The sequence below is a fragment of the Denticeps clupeoides genome, chromosome 12 (assembly GCF_900700375.1).
Source record: "Denticeps clupeoides chromosome 12, fDenClu1.1, whole genome shotgun sequence".
NCBI classification, from domain to species: Eukaryota; Metazoa; Chordata; class Actinopteri; order Clupeiformes; family Denticipitidae; genus Denticeps; species Denticeps clupeoides.
The window spans coordinates 13,366,270-13,378,819 of NC_041718.1; the positions used below are offsets into that span (position 1 = coordinate 13,366,270).

General features: G+C 41.4%; 1 pseudogene; it reads right to left on the minus strand.

Moving 5' to 3' along the window:
- Window positions 1-343: 343 nt before the first annotated feature.
- Window positions 344-5,010, minus strand: LOC114800992 (monocarboxylate transporter 1-like; annotated as a pseudogene).
- Window positions 5,011-12,550: the final 7,540 nt, after the last annotated feature.

The following is a 12,550-nucleotide window of genomic DNA, read 5'->3' on the forward strand; positions in this document are numbered from 1 at the left end:
GTATTCAGTATAATAATAAACTCAAAAAAAGTGATTTTAAAGCCAGTGTTCAAAATCATCCAGCGTTCTTTCATTGACAAACATGAAAATGTGACAAATTTCATGCATAGAACAATGTATACTGTGTAAACGGTCGAGAAAACATTAAAAATAAAAAAGTGCAAACTCCCCCTGATATGCATTTTAAAGACAGCTTAGACAGTTCAGTTACTTGTATTCAGCCTTGACACAAACCTATAGATTTATCTAAAAATATAATTTATTAACCTTCTAAACTAGATTAGAACATGTATTAGAACAATGTAACACCATGAGATTGCAGTAGTACATGAATGGAAGGATTTCAGGACTGGTCATTGCCATTATCACTCATTGTGTTTGATGCATTTTCTGCAGAACATTGGATAATGGACATTGGATAGTCTTCAGCGATTGTCACCAGTTCCGCCACAGTTGGAATCACATCATTGTTGGCCTCACTCTCTCTAGACGCATTGGTTGGAATTGACACTTCACCATTACTCTCCGGGTTGGAGCCCTTGGCCTCTTCTTTGGCCTCCTTGTCCAGGAGCCTGTAGTTGATCCCCATTCCCGTAAAGAGGAAAAGACTGCCAGCAATCAAGATAATTCCGCAACCATAGTATGTGTACTTGTAGTCATGGTAGATGTCATTGAATTTCCCTGTGAAAGTGAAGACAATAAAGCATATTTCAGGGTATGACATAGTTCATGGCATTGGTAGCATTGCACTGTCTACACCAATTTATTTGTTAAAACATGAAACATGGCTTTATTGCTTGAATCTGGCATACCTAGCAATGGTGGCCCAAGCAGCACAGGTGTACATTCAATGATGGTCACCAGACCCACAGCACTGGAAAAGCGCTGAGCTCCCACCAAGTCCATGAGTGTCTCAAAGAGCACAGAACTCAACCAGCCAAAGGCAAAGCCAAAGAAGACGCATAGAGAGCAAAGCCCATGTAGTTGACTGCCTGAGGAGCCAGCATATGACACAGCCCATTGAAAAGCACAGACAAAGCAAAGAAATACTGTATTCTGGGCCTCACCAATTTGGTGCTGGCCACTAGACCCATGGAAGGCCGAGCCACCATGTCCACAAAGGCCAGTACTGAAAGCAGAAATGCTGCCTTTTCTTTTGGTATATGAATGCTTTTGGCATAGTTGCTGAGGAAGACTAGTGGAGAGAAGAGGCCAAAGAACATAACCACATTGCCCATGAGGTAGAGGAGGAAGCCACGGTGTTTGAATAGGGTGAGGTCGATGAAACCATTGATCACCTGCAGCACACTTTTTCTCTCTTGATCTCCTCTCACTTCAGGATGAGTCTTGGGGCCGATTGGTCTCATGAGTGAACCTGCCACGCAGCAGTTCAGCAACAGACCACCTAGGATCAGGAAGCTTCCCCTCCAGCCAAACTGGTCAAAGAACCAGGTGTTCAGTGGTGCCAGTGTGGAGAGGAAAACGGGCTCCAGCCATGGCAAGGCCATTGGCAATGGGCCTCTTGTTGTAGAAATATTTGCCAATCATAGTAAGAGCTGGATTGAGATTAAATGACAGTCCCAGACCTGGACAAAGAACAAATCACTGTGATACAAATGACAGTAACTTCCTTTACAAGAATGTTTTGTCATTTTTGATTATAATGCAATAAGTCATCAGCATTGTATGTAGGAGGTCCTGTTTTGCCCTGCTGGTGTTTGATAACTTACCTCCCACCACTCCTACACAGAGGTACAATTCCTCCACCGTGTTGCAAAAGGAGGCAAAAATCATTCCACATCCTGAGAGACAGCCGCCCACAATCATCACGGGTCTGCTTCCATACTTATTCACCAGGATACTACTTATTGGACCTGGGGAATAACACAGACGAGCATGTTAATAACTAAAGGAACCACAGTTTTTATTAGTGCATGATGACGCTGTGCTGTTACAGCTAAAAGTCCCTCTGCAAATAGCAACATATCTTTAGTTGACCACTAGAGGAGCCTAGAGCTGCACTTCTAAAATAACACGGGAGCGGCAGAATTCTAATAATTGCTGCTTGTTGTGGAATTCTTTTTTCCTGGTGCACTGCAGCAATTTCACTGAATTTATCACGGGCGGCAACAGTGTGCAAAGAAACTGAAAGTAGAGTGTGATGTCACTCTTTAAATCACATTAGCATTTTAGAGAAAACACAGGAGGCTGTTTCAGGAAAATGAGGCCAGCGTGACACATTTTGCTGTAAAATCTTAGGGGTGCACAATGTGAAATCTCTCAGAGGAATTGTTTATTTAGTGAATCGGACTCAAGCAGAGCAGATGCATATTTATGGACGGGTCAAATTTAATGAAGGTTGCGCGTCTTTACCTTCTTTGCATGTTTTACAGTGTGTAATCTGCCTGCATATAAAGAGCTGATTCGTCAACATAGCATACTGATTTTAATGAACTGATGGGTGAAATATGGGAGCACACTGCCGTGGGAAAAATTATCCCATTAAAATCTGTTGCTGTGTTTGATTCTTGCCACCTTGGAAACATCACAAAAATAGCCCAGGCTGTCATTGCAGTGTGGAACTGGCTGGTCTCTATACGTAGTCTTCGAGTACAGATAAATCACAGGTGAATCACAGGTGTGATTACATCTATTTGTGAAGTGTGCTCACAGGGCTGTGAGCCACACTTCCTAAAATAATATGTACTCCTGTCAGTCTATAGTACAGGCCAAAAGTTTGGATACACCTTCTCATTTTCTGTTTTCTTTATTTTCATGACCATTTACATTCATTAGATTCTCAGTGAAGGCATCAAAACTATGAATGAACACATGTGGAGGTATGTACTTAACAAAAAGTGGAGACCTGGCCTCCACAGTCACCGGATTTGAACCCAATCGAGATGGTTTGGGGTGAGCTGGACCGCAGATGAAGGCAAAGGGGCCAACAAGTGCTAAACACCTCTGGGAACTCCTTCAAGACTGTTGGAAAACCATTTCAGGTGACAACCTCTTGAAGCTCATCGAGAGAATGCCAAGAGCATGCAAAGCAGTAATCAGAGCAAAGGGCGGCTATTTTGAAGAAACTAGAATATAAAACATGTTTTCAGTTATTTCACACAACTCCCCATGTGTTAATTTATAGTTTTGATGCCTTCAGTGAGAATCTACCAATGTAATTGGTTGTGGAAATAAAGAAAAAACATTGAATGAGAAGGTGTGTCCAAATTTTGGGCCTGTACTGTAGTTTTATTATATTGTGCCAATGGATGATTGTGCTATGAAGTTTCAAACAAGAACGGCAAGTGCTTTAAATGTTTTTCCCCCTTAAGTGTGCAGATTATTTCGATTTGTACAGTATTAATGCCGTGAGTAAACCATGTCATGAGAGGTGGCTTGGGATGTGGAGAACAACACATTCACACAATCAATGGGTTACTTTGTTAGAAGGCGGGAAGGACTGATCAGGAACATGCATGAACACATGTTCACATTGCTGAGGAGGAACTAAATAACTTAGTGGCCCCAAACAAGCTTAATTTTTTTTACACATTGCAAAATGTTTTAGCCTGTGTATTCACCAGTGCCAGGGACCAAATGGAGATTAGGAAGATAAGATAAAATAATGTGGTTTCTCTCACATTGTTGTCATTTTATCCATAGTTGCTCCACATCAAACAGGTATTCATTTAGTGAACTTGTTAACAATGAACTGTAAATCAGGCATGCCTATAAACAGTTATTCAGACAGGCAGACTGGGTTTTACTTTAGGCATGTCTCTCTTTGGATTCTTGCCCACAAAAACAGGGCTTGAATTTACGTTCAGGATGCTTCAGCCTTTCTGCCAACACCTGACACTGCTGAAGGGAACCAAATGAAATGTGACAGTTTTTGCTTAGAGGCTGTCCAGACTCATTTGCTGGAAAAAAGACGACAAAGTGTTGGTACATTCTCAAACAGCTAGAGGAAGCATCAATATGGACAACCACCATCACATCTTGAAAAAGTGGTTGCCGTGTAGACTGGACAATGAGGTCCTGCCTAACAAATACACTGAAAGCTGATAAATAAATGTGTGGCTAAAATGAAACGAACATGCTGTGTTAAACTTTATGGTTTATAAGATATTGCCCTCTGGAAAAAGAGCAGTGGTCGAATCTGTCAAGTATTCAACTAGATGATTACCAACTAATAATTGAAGCAAATTAACAATATGTACTGTTTGTACTAGTAGCCTAGTGAAAGTGCAAATCTTGTGGAGGACACATGACCATGTCCCTTTAAACAGTGAATGCCTAGAAGAAAACTGACCCGTTGCCTGACCTGTTGCAAGGCTTGCAATGCTACACACCTCAATGGATGAGATCTAAATGTTGAAAATTCCATGTATGCAATTGGTGATATGTCAAATTGTTCCAGCTAAAATTTCATCATAAGCCGGCCAATAAACAAGTTTATTAAATGGTTAAAAAGGTGAGACAAAGTTAACACTGGACAATTAATGCAGAATAAACAGCTGAGCAGTGAAGAGACCCAGATACCAACTCCAGGGAAACATACTGTTGCTCACTGCCATATTTTCTTGTTTAATGATGTCCATTTCACTCAGGCCATTTCAGAGAATATGCTTATTTGTCATCTTCTGCCCCATGACTTCATTTTGCACATGAATGGAGCTTTGGGCTGTATGAGGATTGTAAGATTTCTTAACATCTGGTAGACAGAGGATGGCTACACTGCTGTGGATGTGATAGAGAGTGTCTTCAAAAGATTTGTGCAATGTGTAGCTCACCTCCACCATACATGACTGCCAACATGATAGAAGAGATCCAGGACACTTGGGAGCTGCTAGCATTGAAGATTACTTCAATTTCTTTGAAGAAGACTGTGATAGACTTCGGGAAGGCATAAGAGAAGCCAATGGAAATGAAGGCGCCTACAACTATAGCCCAGCCCCACCCCCCCTCTGGAGGAGTGTAGCCCACAGGCCCGCCCACTGCTGGTGGCATGTCTCCAGACTGAGGTTTTCAGACACAGAATCCAGAAAAGGAATCTACAGAAGACAGAATGTAGCAGAAACACATTTTAATCAAGACACAAACTGCAGTTGAATGTTATGTCTCACACAAACACTGTGTTAATAATTGGGTGACAGTCTGAATACATCCTCAACTCTATAGCCCAACCACAGTGTTTTGAATCATGTTCAGTTTTGTAACATTTTAGTAATATTTCTTACATTTTTTGGTGGATGGGTGGGTAGGGGGTGGGAACAGTAGTAACTGTCTTTAACAACTTGGATACATATGTTGTAAAGAATTCAGAAAGTATTCACAGAGCATTACCTTTTCCACATTTTGTTATGTTACAGCCTTATTCCAAAATGGATTAAACTCTTTTTTTTTTTCTCGACACACAACACCCCATAATGACAACATACTTTACTTGAAGTATTCACATCCTTTGCTCAATATGTTGTCACTACTTTGGCAGCAATTACAGCCTCAATTTTTTTTAATATGTTGGCACACCTATCCTTGGCCACTTTCTCCCATTCCTCTTTGCAGCACCTCTCAAGCTCCATCAGGTTGGATGGTAAGTGTCAGTGCACAGCCATTTTAAGATCTCTCCAGAGATGTTCAATCGGATTCAAGTCTGGGTTCTGGCCGGGCCACTTAAGGACGTTCACAGAGTTGTGAAGCCACTCCTTTGATATCTTGGGTGTGTGCTTAGGGTTGTTGTCCTGCTGAATGCTGAACCGTCACCCCAGTCTGAGTTCAACAGCGCTCTGGGGCAGTTTTTCCATCCAGGATGCTACAGTCATCTTTCCCTCTATCCTGAAAAACATCCCCACAGCATAATGCACCACCATGCTTCAGGGTTTCTTCCAAAGGCCTGGCATTCACACCAAAGATTTCAGTCTTTGTCTCATCAGACCAGAGAATTTTCTTGTGGTCTGAGAGGCCTTCATGTGACTTTTGGCAAACTCCAGGAAGGCTGCCGTTTGTCTTTTATTGAAGGAATGGCTCCTGTCTGACCACTCTACCATTAAGGCCCAATTGGCGGATTGCTGCAGAGATCTTTATCCTTCTAGAAGCTTCTCCTCTGTCTTCAGTGGACCTCTGGAGCTCTGACAAAGTGACCATAGATTCTTTGTTACCTCTCTGACTAAGGCCCCTGATTCCTCAGATTAGGTGGCTGATGTAGAATTCTGATTAGAGGAAATTAATTGAATCCATTTTGGAATAAGGCTGTAACATAACAAAATTGGGAAAAAGTGATGCGCTGTGAATACATTGAATATGATTGCACTTTACAACAATATTGCATACTAAAATGCATACATTGGCAAAAATAGCTACACACATACTACATATCTTGTATATACATATATCATAATTAAACTTATAATACATAATTTAAATGTAAAAGACAAGGTCACTCTGTTAAATAACCAAAACAATAGAAAAATAGACTTAACCTATAAAAATAACTGCATAATTGTGGATACAAACAGACAAAACAAGTGTGGCTTGATATACTGAAATATATTGGTATTGCCACTAATTTCTCTTGTGACACAATTTAATGAATGAATGAGATACTTAAGACTCTTCGAGTATGATAAGCAAATCAAACAATAGTTTGTTTCAATATTTTCACTTTGGAATTATAGTATACAAACAACAACTGTGCCTTTACACAGTCTTGTTCTTTACCATTTCCCTGCAATGGACTCTGGATCACAGAATGTACTCTCACGGATGCTGTAACTTTGCCAACTTTGTCAATTGAAAATGAGAATGTGCTTGAAGGCTCTTGGTGAGGAATTGAAAGTGAATGTGGCCTACAAATGGAATTGTTCCTAGGGGTTACATAAAAAACTATGCCTTATATCAATATTAGACTATTGTTATTGCTGTATTGTTAGCTAAACCCTGCTCTGCGCACACTTGGATTTGTGCAGCAGGCTCGTATGGAATTCTTGAGAGGGATCAGTGCTCCTGCATGAGCTTTTTCAGTCCAAGATACCCCTGAGCACCAGGATAGCTTAGTATGAGACCACAAAAGCGTCTATCAAATGTCTTCTGGAACAACAAATACAAGCATAAAATCTGAAGTATAGTCTGCTCCCTGGGGAAATAACAGAGCTAAAAGGCTTTTCGTGAATCTGGGCTTTATAGTAAGTGCAGCATAATTATGCAATTTTTGTGAGTTTCTTACCTTCAAAGCTGATTTCAATGAGTTTTCTACTCAGCACCGCGTGCGGCACTTCAGTGTGCGGCACTTCAGTGTGCGGCAGACAGCATTTAACTCCTTGGCTGGTAATTGGTCAGGTGAAAAATCAGCTGTCAAGAAAAGTTGCCAGTTGTTTCCAATGTGTATGAAGCCAGTCAGGTCCAATAGATTTCCACGGTTGATTCCGATCCAGAAACTCAAGGAAGAGTGTTGTATTCTTGTCAAGCAACTGATGTAGGGATGGTGCAGTCAGATGTCTTATTGGTGGCTCCTTGAACAAGCCCACAAAATGTAGGCGGTCTCATACCCATGTCCTTTGTTTTACCTACATGTGCAACCCTACATGAGACCACTAGCAGTGTTACATGATCAATGGGGCCACGGGGATAATGTTTCTGTTACATGGTCATTGCTTAATTACATTTACATGCCTTAAATTACAAGATATTAGATATGGTCGTAATTAAACGCCTGGCAAAGCATGCATTGATTCGTACAACTTGCTGGGGTGTAAAAGGGTAAGGTCTTTCAATCACATCAGAATTAGGATGAGAAAAGAGACAGTGATGAGGCTTGAGGTTATGCCAAATCACTCCTGGCAAGGATTTGTCATCCAGCAGCCATTCAATTTGAGCAACAGATCAAAAATTGCCTTTCACAAACATAAAAAGCTCATAGTGTTTGATAGTTGTAGTTGCACTATAAGGGCTTTTTTTAGCTCTCCAACTTGAAGGTGTAATGAGATCCACAGCTCCCTTTGTAGGCTTGTACAACACTGTGAATGTCTGTAGGCACACCATATATATCATACAATGGCATCATAAGACTTTACATTAAAGTGATGTTCAGATCTTTCCAAGAGAAAGAGAGAGAGATGCATGCATAAATGCATGTCCATAAATGTCTTGCCACACTTTTGCATCTTAATAATTACAGAAAAATAATGTTTACAGTCATTCAATACATCAAAACAAATATGAAGGTATTGCCTCTCCAAAAAAATGGAAATTAATGTTTACAGTCCCCCCTTTGCAACAAAATATGAAGATATTAAGTGATTGTCATTGTGATTCACTGCAGCACAGCACACGGTGCACACAATGAAATGTGCCCTCATCTTTTAACCATCACACTGAGTGAGCAGTGGGCAGTCATGACAGGCGCCCGGGGAGCAGTGTGTGGGGGCGGTGCTTTGCTCAGTGGCACCTCAGTGGCACCTTGGATTCAAACCGGCAACCATCTGATTATGGGGCCACTTCCTTAACCCTTAGGCCACCACTGCCCCAGATGTTTCTTTCTACAGCAGAAAGGTTTTGGCACTATAATCACACTGTCCCACCAGGATTACGCAATGGAATTTTAGGAAAACCTGTTACAGTGAAAGAGATTATTTAGAATTCTGCTCAAGACAAATCATGTATTCCCTGCTTCTTTCCCTCCAGCTTCCCAAGGCTTCCCACATCCGAGAGCCATGTGACAGAGAGAATGCCAGTGCAGTCAGATAGTGGCCTTTTGACAATGCTATTAGAGGACATCTCCTGGGGGCTCCGACGACGAAGCCACGATTATGTAAAACCGCTGTCTCTAATCAGAGGAAACATTTGAAAGTCTCAGAAAGACACGTGCTGGGTCGTACAGCCTGAGTAACTGAGTCTTAGTTAGTGCTCAGGATCAATGAGACGTAAGAACCTATTTCCAGGCCTCCAACATATTCTAGAAGCAGCTGAACAGGTGGTGGTTGGAATGGGTTGAGTTCTTGATCAAGAGATGTGCGCTGATGTGACTACACTCTAATTTTGTCCAATCAGTAGACTTGTTTGGATGGTAATCAAATTGGAGTGAATCAATAGTGCTGAGTTTGTTTTTAAATCATTGATTTGAGGACTACTGGTTTATGTTCGGGTGTTCTTGCTGATTCTTGTCAAGCAGTGGGGCATGTGAAACACACATTCACAGCTGCACAAAAAGTCCCCTTTCATATCAACAGCATCTAAGAGACATGGCGGCGCCTGCAAATAACAGCTGAGACATAAACACCTACTGTGACAAGACAACTCAGCTTGTGTAGTGGGATGTCCTCATCTCATACAGTATGCCGATGGTGCCTGCAGCTATCTGAAGCGTGGCAGGAAATAGAGTATGCCACCCCTGCCATGTGTATTCATGGGGTGTAAACATCAGGGAGGCAGTTCAAAGGGCACATGCATGTGGGATCTTCTGCCACTGCCCTCCCTACCCTGATGTTTAATTGCCTCCATGGCTTATACTGCTACTGTAAGCCATGTGAAAGGTTGTAATAATTATGTAGGGGTTCACATTCGGACAGGGGCACAAGCAGAACTGGCTATTGATAGGATCTAGGCTGTACCCACAGAGATCTTAGTGTTTGTAGTCAAAGCTCACTCTAAGTGGACAGACTTGGAGGAACATGACAGATCACAGGTGACTGAGGTGGGTGGATATGACAACATCGAACACATGACCGATTATGAATATGTTAAACTGTTGTTGTTTTTACAGCTCCCGTGTTCTGCTTTTTATTTCACTGCCAGGCAGTAAGACGGGCCATCTGTTGCATACATTATTGTGGTGCTTGGTTTCAACGCTCCATAGAGAACATGGCTGAATTGTAGCAAACTGCTGCTGTAATTTCCAAACTTTCAGCCCGCAGGCACTGAAGTAAGGCTTCCTTGCAAGCACCTACCCAATCATTGTCTTCTCTGCAGTGCTGGGCAAAAGGAGGTTTGCTATGATACCTGTGCAACTGTATTATTTTTTTGGACTTAATATTTAACAATATGAATTAAGGTGCCATACTACAGATACACATTCTACAAACTGAATAGTAAATTAATATATATGTATTAAATAATTTAATTTCATATTTGTGCTAGGATTTTAGATAAATAAAATAGAGGGTAGAAAAACATTTACATTTACATTTATGGCATTTTTATCAGACGCCCTTATCCAGAGCGACTTACAATCAGTAGTTACAGGGACAGTCCCCCCTGGAGCAACTTAGGGTTAAGTGTCTTGCTCAGGGACACAATGGTAGTAAGCGGGATTTGAACCTGGGTCTTCTGATTCATAGGCGAGTGTGTTACCCACTAGGCCACTACCACCCTATGCATCCTCCTTTTAAGGGGCTATTCCAAAAACTTAAACTGACACTACATCTTTCCCATGAAATTAAGATCTGCTTGATCGGCAATTAAAGCTGCATTCATGAAGGTGATGATGAAGGTATTTAATTTTGGGGCTAGAGGGTGATTTGGGGTTAATATATAATTTATATCCAATGGAATATGACATTTCTTTTTCTCTTCTATTCATTGCACAAGTGTAACTCTGAGAACTATTGGGGGTGGAACTGGAGTCAGAGGTAGAGAGAGGAAGGAAAGCTGCTCTGATTTGTTCAAGAGAGAGGAGGAGCTGACCTTGGGAGCAATAGGGAAAATTGACAGGGGCGCCCAGTTACAAGGGCTGGCCATATATCAAATAGGCAATTTTGAGCGCTTTATCCACTGGGGTCCATCTCAGGCACAGAAACATAGATCAGAGGTTCTGGGCCCCTGACACACGCTCAAAAAGAAGTGTTAGATTTATGCATTGCTGAACAAGCAGTATACTGGCACAATCCCAGGGAATTAGTTTAATTGAGTCCAAAAGCACAGTCTAATCAACAGGATTTTGTCAAAGAAGGACTGAAAGAATAGTAAGACGCATCCCCAATGTGTGATTTTTAATTTTTAAATCATGGCTCGGTGCTAAAGACGCAAATTCATCTGCAAAGTTTTTGACGACAGCCTTGTCGTAGCAGGTGACCTTTTCAATGATTGCTCCCATTTTCCATTTGTATTTCTCACAGCACCTCTGAGACTGGCCAGATGGCCAGTCCACTGGGCAACAGAATCTGTAAGACAGGAACAGTGTCACATTACCAAAGAGCTCTGGCTCAGGCCCAGCAGTGTGTCCAAACTGTCTGTCTGCAGATTCCACTGAGACAGAGATCAGGCCACAGACGACAATCACCCCGCATCACAGCAGGCATAAGCAAAAATGCTACTATTCCACCCATTTTTAACATATTACACCATACACAAATCAGTTTTAAAAGAGCTTGGTTTTGAATTTAAAAAAAATATTCAAAATTGCATGCTTTATTTAGTGTCACCTAGTGTCACAAGTACATTCATCTCAATGAAACGTGTATTTCAATGTATTAGTATTATTATTTTTGTTCGTTGCTTAATTAGTTAGATAGTTACTTAGCAATAAACAATGCAAATTTTTTATGGATTGTTAAATAACCAAAGAGCTAAAATACTAGTGCCCTTATTTGCTCCTAGAGAGGAAATGGTGTCTTGAAAGATTTATGCATGACAAGATACTACACTGAATTCTACTCTAAGCATCAAAACTGTTGTAAACAAATTCAGAGTATGCATTTTTAATGCTACATGGACGCTGAATAGTTGAGATAAGTTTAGAGAACAGTCAGGGCTAATTAAAAATATGCCAGAGATGGAGGGAGGCATCTGTGTGTTTCTGGCATATGAAATATGTAGCTGCATGTTTCAATTTGACTAACTGATTATTCCGCTTTCAGCATATTCAACAGGCATCTAGATCAACGCAGCAAAGTCTGCTCCCTTCTCCCCGCCACAGCAGTTGTTCATTTATTAATGCATTCTAATATACACCCAACCACTGCTTGGCCAATTACCAGTTGGCCTTTCCCAGAGTCACTAAGTCCTGCTGGATTCAGATTGTGCCTAGGTTAGGTGATAAATATGCACCCTGGGTGCATTAGGCTACACCCTTGAGTGTAAATTTAATAGGGGCAATATTGTGCTGAATGTATATAGTTGCCTGGCTCCCGTCTCTGCAGTGATGGAGGATGCCGCATCATTAATTCATTCATGAATGACAGTTAGATGTGTGTCATGGGTCAGGATGCACAGCCTGCACAGCACAGAATATGCAATTTGCTTTGTTGCTGCTTCTTATCATGGCCATTTTTACACACACACACACACACACACACACACACACACCACACACACACACACACGTAAACATACATACAAAACCTTGGGGTGGAAAGTTGCATCCTTGACTTCGTATGCTTTATTGTAGCTGAGCTAAGAAACTAAAGGTTATTAACAATTGTGGCTATTCTGCTTCAACCGGTCAGATCCTCACTGGTTCCGATTTGAAGTGACTGCAACTAGCGGTATATCAGCATGCAGCAAGGGTTCTGTGATCTGCTTCAGACCCAGGCTACTGGTACAGCAATTCTGTGGA